We start from the raw sequence: 19,356 nt of genomic DNA on the forward strand, positions 1-19,356 counted from the left end.
TTTACTAACACACCAGCACCTGAAAGTTTCTAGTACTCACATTTCATTGGCCAGATAAGTTTTATGGCTACACCTACCATTAAATGAGGTAGAGAATGTCAATCCTATTATTTGCTTAGAAAGTGGGGAGTCACAAAAATCTGGGGAACATGAATTCTATAATTGTTGGGTCCAATATTCTATATCTGTCCACTAAGTCAAGTTGGCTAATCTTGTTCGCATAATCTACATCCTTACTTATTTGCTCACTTCTGCTTGTGGTATTTGTTGATCTTTGCTTCATATCTCTAAAGCAGCCTTAAAAAATATGTACAAGATGTGTACAATTAAACTTTTTATCATTACGATGTATCCTTCTTTAGCTATAGTCATGCTTTTTGCCTTAAAATCCCCTTTGATGTTAACATTATTATCAATATTAATATAATTTTCTACCATTTATTTACTTTCAACATTTTAAAATTTTAGATGTGTTTCTTAGAAACTGTATATAGATTCTTTTTTTAAAGATTTTATTTATTCATTTTTGAGAGGGGAGAGAAAGAGAGAGAGAGAGAAGTGAGAGAGGAGCAAGAAGCATCAACTCCCATATGTGCCTTGACCAGATAAGCCCAGGGTTTTGAACCAGTGAACTCAGTGTTTCAGGTCAACACTTTATCAGCAGAAACTGTATACTATATATATATAGATTCTTTTACCCAGTTTTATACTTTTTTTAGAGAGAGAGAGACAGAAAAAGAGGGACAGATAGACAGAAAGGAGAGAGATGAGAAATATCAATTCTTCATTGCAGCACCTTAGCTGTTTATTGATTGCTTTCTCATATATGCCTTGATGGGAGGGGTCTCCAGCCAAGCCAATTACCCCTTGCTGAAGCCAGTGACCTTTGGGCTTCAAGCCAGTGACCTTTGGGCTCAAGCCAGCGACATGGAGTCACATCTATGATCTAAAGCCAGAGACTCTGCACTCAAGCTGGTGAGCCCCCGCTCTAGCCAGATGAGCCCGGGCTCAAGCCGGCAACCTCTCAAGGTTTCGAACCTGGGTCCTCTGCATCCCAGTCCGACAGTCTATCCACTGCACCACCACCTAGTCAGGCCAATTTGGCTTTTAATTAAAGTATTTTGTTAATTTGCATTTAATGTAATTACTAATATATTTGGATTTAAATCAGTCACCTTATTGTTTTCATTGATCCCACATGATCTGTTTTTTTTATTCTAAATACTTTTCTGCTTGCTCTTAGAATGGTTGAATATTTTTTTTCTCTCTAGAGCCTTAGAAGTTATATTCATTTTTTACTGTTCTTTAATAGTTATTCTAGAGATTAAAAAGTGTATCTTGGATTTATCAAAGTCTAATGTTAATTAGTATTTTTTCTTTTGTATTAATACAAGGACCTTAGAACATTTTGATTCCATTTATCTCCCCCACCTGACTTATACATACTTGCTGTATGTTCTAATTTTTTTTACCCCCAGTGGACATGGTTATGTTTTTTTTTACAGTCTAGTGCTTTTAGATTTCCTTAAATTAACCTTTGCATTATTCTTCATTTCTTCCTGTACCTATAATCTATCCTCTTAAATCATTTTCCTTCTGCTTAAAGAACACCTTGTAAGTATTTCTTTCTGGTAAAGAATCCTGAATGTCTTAATTTACCTTTATTATTGGAGGCTGTTTTCACTGAACAAAGAATTCTAAGTGGGCGATTATTTTCTTTCAGACCTTAAAGATAAATTCCACTAATTTCTGGCCTTCATGATTTCTGTCAAGAAGGAAGCTTTTTATTAGAGAAATGCAAATCAAAACTGCAATGAGATACCACCTCACACCTGTTAGATTAGCTATTATTAACAAGACAGGTAATAGCAAATGTTGGAGAGGCTGTGGAGAAAAAGGAACCCTCATACACTGTTGGTGGGAACGTAAAGTAGTACAACCATTATGGAAGAAAGTATGGTGGTTCCTCAAAAAACTGAAAATAGAATTACCTTATGACTCAGCAATCCCTCTACTGGGTATATACCCCAAAAACTCAGAAACATTGATACGTAAAGACACATGCAGCCCCATGTTCATTGCAGCATTGTTCACAGTGGCCAGGACATGGAAACAACCAAAAAGCCCGTCAATAGATGACTGGATAAAGAAGATGTGGCACATATACACTATGGAATACTACTCAGCCATAAGAAATGATGACATCGGATCATTTACAGCAAAATGGTGGGATCTTGATAACATGATACGAAGTGAAATAAGTAAATCAGAAAAAACCAGGAACTGCATTATTCCATATGTAGGTGGGACATAAAAGTGAAACTAAGAGACATTGATTAGAGTGTGGTGGTTACGGAGGGGGGGGGGGAGGAGAGGGAAAGGAGGAGGGGGAGGGGCACAAAGAAAATTAGATAGAGGGTGACAGAGGACAATCTGACTTTGGGTGATGGGTATGCAGCATAGTTGAACGACAAGATAACCTGGACTTGTTATCTTTGAATATATGTATCCTGATTTATTGATGTCACCCCATTAAAAAAATAAAATTATTTAAAAAAAAAAAGAAGGAAGCTTTTAAACATATTTTTCTCTTTGTCTTGGTTTTCATTTACCTTAACGATGATGTACCTCGATGTGGCTTCTTATTTATTCTCCTTGGAACTCCAAGGGCTTTTGGAATCTGTGGCTTGATGTTTTAAGTCATGTTTGGCAATTTCTCAACTATTTCCTCCTCAGTTATTACTGCTGCCCTATTCTCTCTCTCTCTCTCTCTCTCTCTCTTCTCTTTCTAAAACTTCAGTCTTTCTTTTATCTTAATCTATACATTATCTCTGCAGTAGTTTCCAGCCTTTGTCCTTGCATTCTACTGTTTTTGTCTCACCTACTTCCCAGTTCAATTCTATCTTTAACTCTGTCTAATCTTCTGTTAAACCCATCTACTGAGTTCTTCACTTTTGTTTGTTAAATCTATCCACAGAGCACTTCACTTTAAAAAATTTTTTTTATTAAGACTTTTATTTATTCATTTTAGAGAGAGGAAAGAGAGAGGGAGAGAGAGAGAGAGAAGGTGGGAAGAGCAGGAAGCATCAACTTCCATATGTGCCTTGACCAGGCAAGCCCAGGGTTTAGAACCAGCAACTTCGCCGTTCCAGATTGATGCTTTATCTACTGCGCCACCACAGGTCAGCCAGCACTTCACTTTTGTTACTATGTTTTTCAATTCTAAATCTCTATTTAGTTATTTTTCAGATCTTCATTGTCCTTTTCATTTCAAGTTTCTTGGATCTCTGCCAGATTTTTAAACATTGTCTTTTATCTTCTTTACCCAGTCAACACAGCTACTTTAAAGTCTGAGTAGTAACTCCAATAACTGGAGTTCACTGGGATTGTTTCTTGTGTAATTGTTTCTACTGGATCTTGTTCATGTTGTCTTCCTTATGTCTGGTTATCTTCATGTGTGCTGAACTTACATGTGAATAATTTTTGGTAGAAGTAATGTGAGGTGTTATGGTAACCTCTGCTCCTGCTAGGTACCTGGGGATGCTAGTAACCTGCGATCACCTAATCCAATTTGAAGAATTTAGCTCATTGGAAGCTGGGCCAAGGCCCCACAAAATCTAGTCTATCTCCAATTCCTTCAGTCTTAAGGTTTAGTCCTTCAGGGTCCTAGCCTAAAATGGGGAGTTACATGCCCCCATCTCCTTTGGTGGGCACTAGATTCCAGCTTTTGTCCACTGAGGCACACAGGGCTATGTAGGTGCTGCTTGGCCTCTCAGCTTCTTAGCTGTCCTTCCAGAAGCAGCAAATGTCCCAAGGGGAAAAGAGGTCCCCGTTGTCTGGCTCACCTACCTAAATGCCTATTTTTCCCACATCTTGGTTTGGCAATTTTTCATTATCTTTTTAACTTCCTGATGTCTTTAGGCTGATTTTAATTTTTTTTGTCTAGCTTTTCTTATTGCCCTCAGCAGGAGAGCAAGCCCTAGTTATCTTGTCTGCCATTACCAGATGGTAGGCTGTGCAGATGCCAGAAGTGGGCCAGGTGTACGCTCGCATGCACACCTTACGTGAGTGGTGGGCCCGGGGTTAACTAGAGAGCAGGCGCCCATTTTGGCCTGATGAGAATGAGAGTCTCGTGTTGCCAGGTTTTCCCATATTTTTTTTAGGAGAAGCAGGAAATGTAGACTTTTTTTTTTACATTTTATTTTATTATTATTAATTTTAATGGGGTGACATTGATAAATCAGGGTACATATGTTCAGAGAAAACATCTCCAGGAAATGTAGGCTTTTTAAATGTGAAATTCCAATTTTCAATGGTGGCTTTAAAAAAATTTACTTTCAACAAACCAAACAAGACAGGTCTGCAGTTTAAACCCCGCCCCGAGGACACCAGTGTGAAATATCCGGCTATAGTCTATGATGATGGGAAGAGAGAAGTGAAGGCTGGTTCTTCTTCTTCGGGAACCTTAGCCTCCAGTACTTCAGGCTGCCCGAAATAAATCCTGTCCCTCATACAAAAAATAACATTGAAACCAATTTATGTCTTTACTGAAATCTCTTGAAAATGCCAAGAGGGGAGGATGGATTCCGTTCATACCACCAACAACATTTCTGGAAAATCTCCCATTACCTCTCCCAAATCTTCCTCATGACAGTTTGTCAGCTATTCCAATCCCCTTTAATTTGTCTCTGGAATTTCCCCAGGTTTAACCCGTCCCTGGCTCTTAGGTCCCTCACCTTCTGATCTGTCTGCTTTAGTAGGTAATGCCCTGCCTTTTCTGCGGCGAGCTCGAGCTCGCAAAGCCATCCCACCCGCCACACTGCACGACTCAGAATCCCGTCCGTCCCACATTTTCCTGTGCTCTGCTCGGAAAGGCTTCAGAACTTGGCCTGCCAAGACTAAATCCTCCTTCGCAGGAAGTGGGGGTGGGGAGGAACAATGCTGTAAATATTCTAAAACCTCTATATTTTTTCCGGTCCCATCATCTCTGCCATCTGGGATGGGGTGAAGCCAGGACTCGACGTCATTTGCAAAGGAGACAGAGCCCGTTTCCTGGTGCTTTGGTAGCAAGGTGAGTTTTCAAATGGCCGTCTTGCTTATTATATTCCATTGAAAGGACAGGGAACCCTGCCTAAACTACCACCCTTCCCATTTATGGTGTGGAACCAGAAGGCAGAGAAATCAAATGTGGACCTGTCCTGATTTTCTAATAATAGAAAGTTGGCAAAGCATGTCACAGAGTAGAAAGTATTTGATAAAAATAGCATCTGTTAAGCTTGGGACTGAAGCTAGTGATTCATGGAAATGAAATATTGAAATGTATTTCTTCCTTGAATGTTTCCATACTGGTATAACAATGGTGCCCCTTTCATTAATGAGAGAGGTTAAAGTGCTGCTTTTCTCTGACCAAAATTATTTCCTTCCCAAGGTCTGATCCTGGAGGAGGTGCCAGCACCAGGTTGAGAGCTCCCCTGCCCCTCACTGGCTGTGGGTGTGGCTTCACCATCCTCACACCTGCCCTGGGCTTTGAGACAAGGAGTTGAGTCCCTCTTACACCAGCTTGTGAGAAGAGAGATCTAGGGAAGGTTTTCTAAACAAGCCAGTGTCGCTGAGTCATGGGGGCCTAATTAGTCATAATAGGCATGTAGTCTTATTACTCCATGGATGGGGCCTCGAGTCAGCAGCCCTCAGTAAAAGTGTCAAGTGGACAGAGGCTGCCATCTCCCCTCCTCCCTCAAGCAGCTCCCAAAGTGTCCAGGGACAATTTCCTTCCTTCACATCCTCCTCCTGCCACTGAGGAGGCTGCGGGGGTGACCCTGAGGTCAGTATGAGAACCTTGGGGCCTGGCCTTTCCCAAAGCACACCCTGGAGCCTGGTGAAGTATTGTCCTGTGACCACTATGTCTCTCGTTCACTCTTCCCGGTCCCAGCTCCTGGATGTCCTGTTCTCCATTGAGCTTCCTTTATAGCAGGGGTCCCCAAACTACAGGCTGCGGGCCTAATGCGGCCCCCTGAGGCCATTTATCCGGCCCCCACTGCACTTCCGGAAGGGGCACCTCTTTCATTGGTAGTCAGTGAGAGGAGCATAGTTCCCATTGAAATACTGGTCAGTTTGTTGATTTAAATTTACTTGTTCTTTATTTAAAATATTGTATTTGTTCCTGTTCTGTTTTTTTTTACTTTAAAGTAAGATATGTGCAGTGTGCATAGGGATTTGTTCATAGTTTTCTTTATAGTCCGGCCCTCCAACGGTCTGAGGGACAGTGAACTGGCCCCCTGTGTAAAAAGTTTGGGGACCCCTGCTTTACAGCAAAGCAAAGCAGATCCAAACCAATCATAGATGACAACAAGTGACTAAGCCCCTTTTAAATAACCTGGTTTGGTTTTTTTTATTGTTTTGGTTTTTTTTTTTAATTGTGGTAAGACACACATAAAATTTCTTCCTGTCAGCCTGATCAGGTGGTGGCACAGTGGATAGATCATTGTCCTGGTACACTGAGGACCTAGGTTCGAAACCCCGAGGTCACCAGCTTGAGCCCAAAGGTCAGTGGCTTTGAAGCCCAAAGTCACTGGCTTGAGCAAGGGGTCACTTGCTCTGCTGGAGCCTCCTAGTCAAGGCACATATGAGAAAGCAATAAATGAACAATAAGGTGCTGTGACCAAAAATTGATGCTTCTCATTCTAGCCTGTCTGTCCTTGTCTGTCTGTCTCTCTCTCTCTCACACACACATACACACAAAAAAAATTCCTTGTCACCATTTTTGGGGATGCCATTCGATGGCATTAAGTACATTCACGCTGTTGTGCAACCAACACCACCATTCATCTCCAAAACTCTTTCATCTTGCAAAACTGAAGCTCTGTGCCCATTGGACAATAACTCCCCATACCCCTGCTCTCAACCCTTGGCAACCACCATTCTACTTTCAGTCTCTATGAATTTGAGGACTCTAGCTACTTCATGTGGGTGGAATCAGATAGTATTTCTATTTTTATGACTGGCTTGTTTTACTGAGCATAATGTCCTCAAGATTCATCACACTGTAGCAGGTGTCAGAACTTCCTTTTTAAGGCTGAACAATGCTCCATTGTGTGCCCGCCCACACGACCTTTTGTTTCTTCATTTATCCATCTGTGGACACTTGGTTGTTTCCACCTTCTGCCCGTTGTGGATATGCTGCTGTGAACATGGCTGCTCTTTCCAAGATGGTTTTGACCTGTTTATGTTTTAACAGAACACTTTAGGAAGGTGGTCCAAATGGTGCGATATTTCAGGGACCTGGGGCAGGCTGGTGAGATCAGTTTAAGGTAGAGATAAGACTTAGTGTCCCTTGCATCAAACCGTGCTATGTGCATATGGGGCTGCCCCAGGATATGTGTTCTGGTATCCTGTGTTTTGTATTTCCTCAATGAAAAAGAATACAAAGTTATATCTGGTGGAGAGATAAAGTTTCTGACTATAAACACTTAATTTCCCAAGCCACTTGGCCATGGAAACTTGGACAGCGGTGGACTATGAGGCAGTGGCAGCAGGAGGTGACAGAGAAGCAGGTATACAATTTTGGCATTCAACCTAACAAACATGTTCCACCCGCATGGGCTTCAAGTACTTTCCTGTTGTGACTCTTTAGGGCCCCTGCTGATTCGCATCTGTCCCCTCCCCCAAGCCCTCCTGTGACTTCAATTGGCTTAACTTCCCCCCATCAGCATTGCAACATGCTCAAGTCTTTAACAGAATACAATTGCAAAGCAAAAGCATTGAAAACCACCCCCATCCCTGAGCCTGGCCCCCTTTTACTCCGCCCTCTCTCCCGCCCCTCCCTCTGGAGGCTTGTCTTCGCTCTTGCCTCTCCATCCCACTCCCACCCACTCCTGAACCCACTGTGCTCTGCTCACCTGGCTCTGGGATCTGCTGTGATCGTGCTGGTTTGCTGGTCAGAGCTCCTAATGGACTTGATCTCAGCCCCTGTTCAAGGCAAGAGCCTCGCATCCTGAGAAGTTCGGGCAGCTTACTTCAGGGGTAGTTCTTAGAATACCAAGAAAAAAATATATATTTCTACCTCATCAAAAAAAAGGCATATGGTATCCTGGGGAAGGTGTCTAATTTATGAAACCTCATCCTTACAAACATGGGCAAATCATCTTTCAGACATGCAGCACAGAGGTTACGAGATTGACTCTATTATCAGACCTTGATACTATTCCCAGCTCTGCCAGTTGCTAGCTGGGACACCTTAGGCAACTTAAACTCTTTGTGCCTCCTCACCTCACCTCACCTCTAAAAATGGCAATTATCATAGCACCTACCTCCTAGGGCTATTAGGAGAATGAATAAGACAATGCTGAGCACAGTGCACGGCTCATAGAAAGCATTTTATAAGGACTAACTCTCATTTCTACTTTTTTATTGGTATACATTAACCTTAGCATTCAAGTCTTTCTTGATTTTCATTCTTATAAAGCTTGAATGAACAAATGTGGTAAGACAAAGGGGTTTATTGCAAAATTCTCTAGAGAATCATTGGTTTCCTAATCAGAACCATGTCATGAGAACAGCATGAGGAACTACAGGGAGAGACATCACAGGGGGGCTAAGAAAAGGCAGGGTCTTTGAATGAGGACGAGCATGATGGAGACAAATCAAGAGACAGAGTGGATTAAATGTTTGTAATTGATGAGCACCAACTAAGATGAATGATCTCTGTTACATGAGTACAAACACAGACTATGAGAAACAGCCACTGGAAAAATGCTTGGAACTAAAACGAGATAATAGGCAACAGCCTGACATGTTCTCATGACATGGTTCTGATGAGGTGTCTACGATGTGATGAATTTTCTAATACTCTGGACCTCATTTTGAAATAAGCAGAAATATTCCAAGAACAGACTGTAGTGGAGATGAATAGGTATGTGCATCTGAAAAAATGGCTGAAATGCATTCAGAAATGGATGGACACTGAAGTAGAATTGGCACATGCTGTTCCACCTATAAAGGCTGGAAGGGCAGAGGCAGAGTCTAGACCTGTGCTATTCAGAGGGCAGCCCATAGCATGCGTGGCTCTTGAGCACCCGAAATGTGGCTAGTGGGAATTAAGATGTGCTATAGTGGCCCTGGCCAGTTGGCTCAGCGGTAGAGCGTCGGCCTAGCGTGCGGAGGACCCGGGTTCGATTCCCGGCCAGGGCACATAGGAGAAGCGCCCATTTGCTTCTCCACCCCTCCGCCGCGCTTTCCTCTCTGTCTCTCTCTTCCCCTCCCGCAGCCAAGGCTCCATTGGAGCAAAAGATGGCCCGGGCGCTGGGGATGGCTCTGTGGCCTCTGCCCCAGGCGCTAGAGTGGCTCTGGTCGCAATATGGCGACACCCAGGAGGGTCGCAACATGGCGACGCCCAGGATGGGCAGAGCATCGCCCCCTGGTGGGCAGAGCGTCGCCCCCTGGTGGGCGAGCCGGATGGATCCCGGTCGGGCGCATGCAGGAGTCTGTCTGACTGTCTCTCCCTGTTTCCAGCTTCAGAAAAATGAAAAAAAAGAAAAAAGATGTGCTATAGTGTAAAATACACACAGATTTCAAAGAGTAAATACAAAAAAAAAAACAAAAATAAAACCACAAATTATATCAGCAATTTTTAAAATACTTATTACATGTTAAAATGATAACAGTTTAAACATAAATGTTGGGTTAAATATTGAAATTAATCTTTTTTTTTTACTTTGTTAATGTGATGTCTAGAAAATGTAAAATTACACGCATGGCTTCTATTTGTGACTTGCTTTATGTTTTTGTTGGCTTGCACTGGTACAGGCAGCCCCACACTCCCCTTCCCCCACCCAGATCCAATAGGTATTAACCATGACCTTGGACAAGTGATTTAACCTGTCAAAGTTTCGGCTTCCTTATCAGTAAAAGAGTAGTTATAAGAATTAAAGTAATTTAAAAGTGTTAGTTCAGTGCCTTGTATATGGTAGGTATTCAACAAATGTAAGTACTTTTTTTTTCTGTTGTTACCTAAATCCAAAGAGCCAGGATTTTCCTGAATGTCAGTATCCTGTGTTTAAAGCAATGCTTGAGGATGCCTTCACAGTCTACACAACGGGAGAGGAAAGTCTGCCCACGTTTCAGAGCAGCGGTTCTCAGCTGGGGGCAGTTTTGCCTCCCAGGGCCATCTGGTGATTTCTGAGACCTGTTTGATAGTCCAGGCCTGGGGAAGAGGGTTGCTACTGGCACCTAGTGGTGGAGGCCAGGGATGCTGCTGAACATCCTACAGTGGGACGGCGCCCAGCAGCCCCCTCCCCGCAGAGAATTGCCAGGTCAAAAAATGTCAATAGTGCCCAAGTTAAGAAACCCTGAATTAGAAGCTCTTGGTGATGTTAGAACTTTGGACCGACTAATTGCCAAGCTCTAGAAATGTGTGACACAAGGAGAACTACAAATGCTATCCAGGTGCCTTGGACAGCACATGCTATTTGAAGTTGCGCACCGCCACCAGCCGCGTCAGCATCACCCAGGAAGTTGTTAGAAAAGCAAATGCGTAGGCCCTGCCCCAGTCCTGCTGAATCAGAACCTCTAGGTGTAGAGCTCAGAAACCTGTGTTTGAAAGGCCCTTCAGATGCTTCTAATGCACTCAGGTTTGAGAAGCCTGTTGAGTGGGTTTCTAACTCCTGCACATTCTAGGTCGGAGCAATAGGTGGCAGCAAATCCTATGACATTACTGTAACACCTAATAAAAGCTGAGTTGTACGCTGGTACCAAATCAACTGATGACAAAATAGGGTGCTATAGTGGTTTTGTACTGCATTGCAATTAATGCCAGCCTTCTGATTTCAGGAAAGTTAGGGGGAAAACATGGTTTGAAGTCATTCAAGCTCCCAGGGTTTTTGAAATTGTTCAGTTCTAACTTATGCTACAAAGGCATAGTCCCCAACAGAGAATTTCATGAGTAAATCAGTTTGGATTAATCTTCTAAAAGCACTTCTCATCCTATAAACTCCCAAAACCATGAGAATAAATTATTTATGCAGTCTCTAGGCACCTTTAGGCCAAGCATTTGACCTGAGTGAACCCTTGTCCCTTTTTCTACAGGTGAACCAGATCTGGTGAATGATGGCATCTCAGATTTCCTTGAATCTTTTGTCAGGCAGATACAATTAAATTAGTTCTGCAAACCTTGTTAAAGCTGAGAAAGTGTATTACCCTTCAGGTAATTTTCCATTTCAGCCACAAGGGGGTATCTCCACTACACCATGGGCATCTACGGTTCATGTGAAGGCAGTGAACGGTGAGTCACCTGTTAGACAGTAAAGGACGGTGGGGAGGAGACTGTTACTCCCTCCCCCCCATAAAGTGGCTGAGTGATGTGGCTTCAGGGTAGACCTCAGCCTTAGACTCTAGGGTGGGGTTTCTCGGAGTGTGACCCTCATTCAGCAGCAGCAGCAGCAGCAGCTCATAGGAAGTTGTCAGAAAAGCAGATTCTTGAACCCATCCCAGAGCAGCTGAATCTGAACCTCTGGGGTGGGTCTCAGTGATTCCTGTGTTAACAAGCATCGTCTCCTTCCCCTCGCCTTCAGATGGCGGGCATGCGGGCTCACGCTTGAGAACCAGTGCCCTCTTGTCCAGAGCATCTTCCTGGTTACCGGCCGGGATGCAAAACCACATTGCTATCTGATCTCATCACACTTCTGCCAAGAGGTGAAACCTAAGCACCCACGTTCTTGATGCCCAACATCTCCAGGTCACTTACCTGAGAACACCTGAGGACACTGAGGTCAGTCACTCTGCATGAACCTGTGCAGTCCCTGAGCTCTGAGGGACATAAAGGAGTGTGAAGTAAGGTGTCAGCCCTCATGGGCCTCCAGTCTACTGTGGAGGGCGGGATGGCCGCAGGGGACCAAAGACCAAGGGGCCGAATGGTGCGGTTCTGACCACACGTGGAAGCAGAGGGCAGCGTGCCAATGGCGACATTCCTTTCTTGTCCTGGCTCTTTGCAGCTCTCTCACCCAGCTGCTCTCTGGCCGCTCCCACTCTCCCTCCCGCTCAGCCTGGTTTCCTCTTCCTTTCCCAACCTCCGCCTTTCTTGTCCCATTGCCCCCCACCCCCATTCCAGTTTTGTTTTAAATTACCAAAGTTCAGGGATAGATCCTCCAAAAAAGGGGGGCGGGGTGCCCAGACAGCAGGAGGAAAGGTGAGAACTGAGTGGAAAAGGACAGATTTGTTCAAGGGAAGGACTGAGAACATCCAAGCACACGTGAACAATTGTTGCTCCCGTCCCCCGTGCTGTGAAAGCTGGGGAAGGGGGATGGCTCTGTGGGCTGCGAAGTATGGGAGGAGTTCATGAGGGCAATAGGACTGAGCTAAGCCTTGGCAGGTGAGGGCGCTTCAGGTGGGCAGCAGAAAGGGAAAGGCCATCCCAGTCCCATAGCAAGGACGAGGTGGGGTGTGAGGGGAGCGAGCAGGCTGTTGGGGGTGGAGGATGTAATGGGGAGTCATGGGAAGTGAGGCTGGATGGATCCCAACCGAAGAGGTGACAAAGTTTGAGATCGATGATGGAAGTACTAGGAATATATAGTAGATTCCTGAGGAGGGAGAACTGCACTAAGAATATCTATATTATATTGGTATTATAAAGGTATTCTCTATGGCAGGGGTCACAAACTCAGACTCCTATGGTGTGCCCCAGGCCAGGTATGAAGCGGTCGTGTGGGGCAGCTGTGGTGAGCTGGATAGCGTGTGTTCACTTGAAAGTGGGCAGTTACTTCAGAAACTCAGACAGGTGTTGCCATAGGGAAATAGAAGCCCAGAGCTGCCAAATCTCCCAGTTTCCTAGGGGAAGTCAGAACTCCGGGTTTCTTTTTCTTAGCTTCAGAAATCAAGTGCATTCAGTATTGTTGGCTTTAGATGTCTAGGGTTTCTTTTTCTTAATGTGAAATGTCTTTCTTTTTAAATATGGCAGCTAATTAAAAACTTTAAAATTTGGCCTCTGGTTGGTCACTTCTGAGATGCATTTTTTTAATCTGGGATTTTGTATCATATTCTCAAAATACTAGTACTATTGTTTCTTCTCTGTTCCTCACTCTTTTCTATCAAATCCATTTATTATGAAGAAAATAAATATAACATTCACTGAACATTAACAAGGTACTATTTTAAACACTTCACACAGATTATACCATTTACTACTCATACAACCCAGTAAGGTTAGATACCTCCATGTTATAGATAACAGGTCACACAGTTAGTAAGTGAGGGAGCCAGGACTCTGACCCAGGTGGGAAGATTCCTGAGCCATGCATTTAACCTGTATGTCATACTCTTTCCTATGTAGTTCAGTTACCATATCTCAGTCATATTTTTCCCTTTTTGAAGCCTGAGTGATATTCGTGAGGTTTACCTTCTTGTGTTAAAATATCAGATTCACTTTTTTTTTTTTTTTGCTGCCCATGCCTTGGTATATAAGGCATGTGAGTCTGTTTTAGTTTGTCTGACAAATATTTATTGAGAACCCACACTGTCCAGTCATATGTTGGGCACCCATTGTCCAGCTTCATGAAATTGTCTTCATAGGGGATGCTGACAAAGAGAAATGTACACTGTCAACCTATTATGGTATGTCAAGTTGGGATAAGAGCATCTTCAGCATGCAGTGAGGTTCACAATGGAGTTGTGAATGTGAGAGCAATGACATAGGAGCCAAGTGTCAAATAACTCTGAACACCAAGATTCAAGACGGCAACCAGGGGAGGAACCAGAGGGTCTAGGGAAGATCAGGAGAGTGGTGACAAGGCACCAAGGGGAGTCAGGGGACAGCAAGGTTGACTCTACCCAAGAGCATATATGTAGAAAGAAGGGCCAATGCCCAAGAAGGCGGGGTTGATAGGCTGAGGGGTGGACCCCTTGGAGAGAATAAAGGTCTATTTGCAGAAGGGGTGGCTGAGATGAATCAACTGAAAGGCAGGAAGAGGGCAGGTCCTCGGCATAGCCTGGCGCATGGAAAGGACTGACCGTCGGGCGGGCTGCTCTACCTCTTATTGTCTATAGGCAGGCTGCTTTGTTTCTTTTTTATTTATTATTATTATTCTGTGTGTGTGTGTGTGGTGTATGTGAGACAGAGACAGTGAGAGAGACAGAGAGAAGGACAGATAGGGACAGACAGACAGGAAGAGAGAAGCATCAGTTCTTTGTTGCAGCATCTTAAGTTGTTCATTGATTACTTTCTCATATGTGCCTTGACTGGGGGGCTACAGCAGAGAGAGTGACCCCCTTTGCTCAAGCCAGAGAACGTGGGCTCAAACCAGTGACCTTGGGCTTCAAGCCAGTGACCTTTGGGCTCAAGCCAGAGACCACAGGGTCATGTCTATGATCCCACGCTCAAGCCAGCGACCCCTCGCTCAAGCTGGTGAGCCTGCGCTCAAGCCAGATGAGCCTGCACTCAAGCCGGCAACCTTGAGATTTCGAACCTGGGTTCTCTGCCTCCCAGTCCGACGCTCTATCTACTGTGCCACTGCCTGGTTAGGCTGCTTTGCTTCTTTGATCCTCATTTTCCTCATCTGGAAGATGGAGTCTTTCACACATACAGTTTGGTTAGTATTGCATAAGATGCCTGGCCCAGGGCAATCACTCAGACGATGTGAATTATTATTATATCTATAGGCATTTGGTAAATGTTTATTGAATGAATGAAAGAGAGCAATGGTGTAAGTGACCTCACTGATACCACTGGAGGAGCAATCAGGGCGGAGCTTAAGCGCAAAACTGGCCCCTGATTCCCCTTGTCTTTTGAGGACTGAGAAATAAGTCCCATTTATTCATCTGAATGGGACTTCAGCTTTATCGTAAACTCCAAAAGAAGCCATCTGGTCCCCCTGAGAGGCAGCCTGCCTGACAGGCAAGTCTGATCAAGGATCCTGCAGTTGAGTCAGTAGTAATTTGGTGCTGAGAGTTTGTCTGCATGCAGGCAACTCTAGCACTCCTTTAGGGTACTTCACTCCCTGCAGGTGCAGACAGCCCCACCGATGGAACGCTCTCTGCTGGGCAGCTGCAGCAACCTGGCACCTGGCGTGGAGGAGCCCATCTGCTGGTAATATGCAGCATTCAGGATGCTTGTCAGCCTTGCTAGCTCCCAGTGAGTGGTAGATACAGCTGCCGCCCTTGCTCCCAAATAACATGGAGCAGGACAGTCTCCCAGCTGGGTGGGTAGCTCCAGATGACCTCAGGGATTCCCATTGGGCCCAGGCAAAGAGAGCAAAGCTCTGTGAAATGACTGCAACCATGCTTCCCATTTCTATAGTCACCTTTGTTCACAGACCTCACCTGCTGGAGTACCTGTGAGTTTTTCTCTAGGGTTTCTGTGCTGGCAGCTGTGTGCCTGGATTTTCAGGCACTGATGAGATCCCTTTGAGGAATGGACCTCAAAAGAGAACCTCTGGCTAAATTTTTTTTTTATGAAATAATTTCTATGGCTGTGGGTCCCAGATTTAGCTGTGTGCTGGGTTCCTCTGTGGAGTAGGACACACTCAGGACTGCTGGTTCTGATCAGTCACTATGTGGCCAGACCCCTACACCCATATACTTAAACAGCTTCTTAGGCCTGTATCCAATTACCTGGGGCACTGGTTTAAAAATGCAAGTTTGGCCCCACCCCTCCTCACTCAATGGACAGCCCTAGGGTGTGACCGGCTTCATATTTAACAGGTGACTTTAATTGCAGGTCCTTAGGCAATTCTTGAACACATTTATGTTTGAGAACGGTTGCGTTAGTAATTCTGACATGCCACACTTGGAAAGTCTCTGCTCCACAACAATTAAGCTTGAATTTTTGTTTTACGGACTCTAGATTTTTCTCTCCTGACTCAACTAGGCTTCCCTCGACAACCAAGCAGTGTTGGCCAACAGAACACAAAGAAGCAAAGAAAGCAGGAAAGTGATGTAATCTGAGGCCACGGTGAGTCTGAGGCCAGTAAATGTGATGGAAAAACACCAGGGCTCCTCACCTGGGCCGCGACAGAGCTTTGGAGGGTGCACGGGAGGGTGTGAGAACCTGGAAACTGTTGGCACTCCCCGGTTCTTTGGTCAAGGGGCTAGTTTTGGTCACCAGCTTCCTCCCAGAGGAGAAGCTGCTGCTGCTTCCAAGCATGTGTGACTCTGTTTCTCCTCCTGGCGTTGGAAACTGGGACCCTAGTGGTCAGATGCCCAGCCCTGGCCTCAGCCTGCAGGGTGGGACCTCAAGGGAGCAGGGGGGCTCCGTCCACGTGCCTGTGCAGTGTTTCAGGCCAGGCTCTGCTGCCAGCCCCACGGAGCCTTCGCCCTCCTGGGTCCTGTGTCCCCTCCTCTGGCGGCCAGCGTGAGCAGTGTGAGTCCCTGGGGAGCCGGTGCAGAATCCATTCTCTAGGAACCCAGCCGGCTGACAATGGCCACTCTGTTCCTCGCTCGCTGGCACCCAGGCATTTAATGCAGAAATCGTAACCGTGCCCTTTAGGGGAAAGCAAACTTAAAAGCTCACTCTCCTCTCAGCTTTGGCCCCACATCTCCTAGGCTGAGATGATGTGTTTCCCTCCCCAGAGCACAGTTTTCTCTACGCTTTGACTCTTGACTCGAGGCCCTCAAGAGGGTCTTTTTGTTCTTCCTCTGCTACAGCCAATGATCCCTGGGAGAGTTCGTAGGTTTTCAGATGAATTCCCCCAGAAACTCCTGGGACCAGGGGAACCTATATCCACCCAGGGATATGGACCGGGAACACTCAAAGTGTCCTTCATCCCCAAGACAACCAGAGATCAAATGGCCATTCCAAAAGGTCAGAAACTTTGTTTTTAAGCTCTTTTCATTATAGTCGACATCATTGCAAAAAATGAAGACAGCTTACCAAAATGCACACAGTATATCTCACAGAGGACTAGAAGCAAAGAGAAAATAACAGAAGGGAAACAGACAAAACTGGGCAAAAATTTTTTTTGCATATATTTCCTTGGTTATTTACTAAAGACAGCACTGACTTGGTTCTGAGCTTTTTAGCAAGAAAAAAGTGATTATCTTAAAGGTAGCCCAAATATCCTCAATTCCATGATGCTTTTCCTTATTAAGAAGTCTACCTACCACTCATTGAGCTTCTACTGTGTGCCAGGCACTGTCCTAGGCATTGAGGATAGAGACGTGAACAAAATTATGTTCATGGAGCTTACTTTGCAGTTGAGGGAGATAAACCAATGAAAGATAGAACGATGCTATCTATGTCAGGTGATGCTCAGTGCTGAGAGAAAAATGAAACAGTGTACAGGAACAGGGAGATCCGCTAGGGAGTGATGCTGGAGCCACAACCTGAAGAGTGAAGACGTTAGCCATGTGGCTGTCAGGGGAGAGGATTGTTTTAGGCACAGAGGACAGTAGGTGTAAAGGCCATGCAGAAGCCCGAGGGCAATTGATGTGTCTGAGGAACTTCCAAGAGTTCAGTGGGGCTTGAGCTCAGTGAGGGGAAAGTGGAGAAGGGAGCAGATGCTGTTGGGAGTTGTGCAACATGGCAGCCCTGGGGAGGATCTGAGGTCAGGAGGAGAATGGGATCTTAGATGACATGAGGACCTGACATGCCTCATCCTCTGATTGAAACGAGAAGCCTGTGAGAGTGTTGAGCAAAGAGGAGATATGAGTTCAAAACATCCCCCTAACTACGTGTGGAAAATAGGCTGTGGAGGTGTTTTGTTAGTTTGCTAAGGCTACCGTCACTAAATACCACAGATGGGTGGCTTAAACAGAAATGTATTCTGTCACAGTTCTGGAGGCTAGAAGTCCAATCAAAATGTCAGCGGGCGTAGTTTCCTCTGAGGCCTCTCTCCTTCGAGAGCGTATGGCTGCTTTCTCCTTGTGTCCCCACATGGTCTCTCCTCTGTTCATGTGCATCCTTGGTGTCTCCCTGTGTGTCCAAATGTTCTCCGCCTGTAAGCACACCAGTCAGATTGGATTAGGGCCTATACTAATGACTTCATTTTAATGTAATCACCCCTTAAAGGGCCCTTTCTCCAAATACAGTCACATTCTGAGATCCTGGGGGTTAGACCTTCAACCTATGAATTTGGAGGGAAGAGAATTCAGCCCATAAGGGGACAAAGGTGGAAGTGGGGAGACCGGGTAGGAAGCTTGCAAGAGATGATAGTGGCTTGGACTGGATTGATAGAGATGAAAGTGTGAGAAGTAATCAGATTCTGCAAATACCTTTAATGTAGAATAGGATTCATTGATGGTTTGGAGGAAAAACGGTGTGAAGAAAGAGAAGAAAGACTCAAGGACATCTCCAATTTTTTTGCCTTGAGCAACTGAAAGCATGGGGTTGGTGTTTACTGAAATGGGGAAGATTACAGGAGGAGCGAAGCTGGTGGCTGAGATCAAGGAGTTCAGTCTGGGACATGCTAAGTTTAAGATGCCCATAAGGCATCCAAGTGGAAATGCCAGATGGCCAGTAGGCTATACCAGTCTGGGGGGTAGGGGAGAGGTCAGGGTTTATTAACATATAATCTTTCTGAGTTCTGTGGGGAGTTTTTTTATGTGTGACAGAGACAGAGAGAGCAAGACAGAGAGAGAAACAGATAAGAACAGACAGACAGGAACGGAGAGAGATGAGAAGCATCGATTCTTCATTGTGGCACCTTAGTTGTTCATTGACTGCTTTCTCATATGTACCTTGACCTGGGGGGGGGGGGCTACAGCAGAGTGGATGACCTCTTGCTCAAGCCAGTGACCTTGGGCTTCAAGCCAGCAACTTTTGGGCTCAAGCCAGCGACCACAGGGTCATGTTTATGATCCCATTCCCAAGCCAGCAAGCTCATGTTCAAGCCAGATAAGCTTGCGCTCAAGCTGATGACCTTAGGGTTTTGAACCTGGGTCCTCTGCATCCCAGTCCAATGCTCTATCCACTGTGCCATTGCCTGGTCAGGCTGTGGAGTTTTTTCAGTAATAGTTTTCTTGAGGTAATATTCACATACCATAAAATCCACTTATCTAAAATGTAGAGTTTGGGGGTTTTAGTATATTCACATGGTTGTGCAACCATCACCACTAATTTCAGAACATCTTCATCATTCCAGAAAGAAATCCACATCCATTAGCAATCTCTCCCCAACTCTTTCTCCCCTCAAGCCTTTGGCAACTACTAATCTTTCTCTATATATATAATAGATTTGCCTTGCCTGTTCTGGACATTTCATAAAAATGAAATTATGCAATATGTGGCCTTTGGTGTCTGGCTTCTTTCATTGAGAATAATGCATAACGTTTTCAGGGTTCTTCCATGAGTATCAATACTTCATTCCTTTTTTGTGACCAAATAATATTCCATTGCATGGATATGTCACAGTTTGTTTGTTTATTCATTGGTTGATA

This window comes from Saccopteryx bilineata, chromosome 4, assembly GCF_036850765.1.
Source record: "Saccopteryx bilineata isolate mSacBil1 chromosome 4, mSacBil1_pri_phased_curated, whole genome shotgun sequence".
Taxonomy (NCBI): Eukaryota; Metazoa; Chordata; class Mammalia; order Chiroptera; family Emballonuridae; genus Saccopteryx; species Saccopteryx bilineata.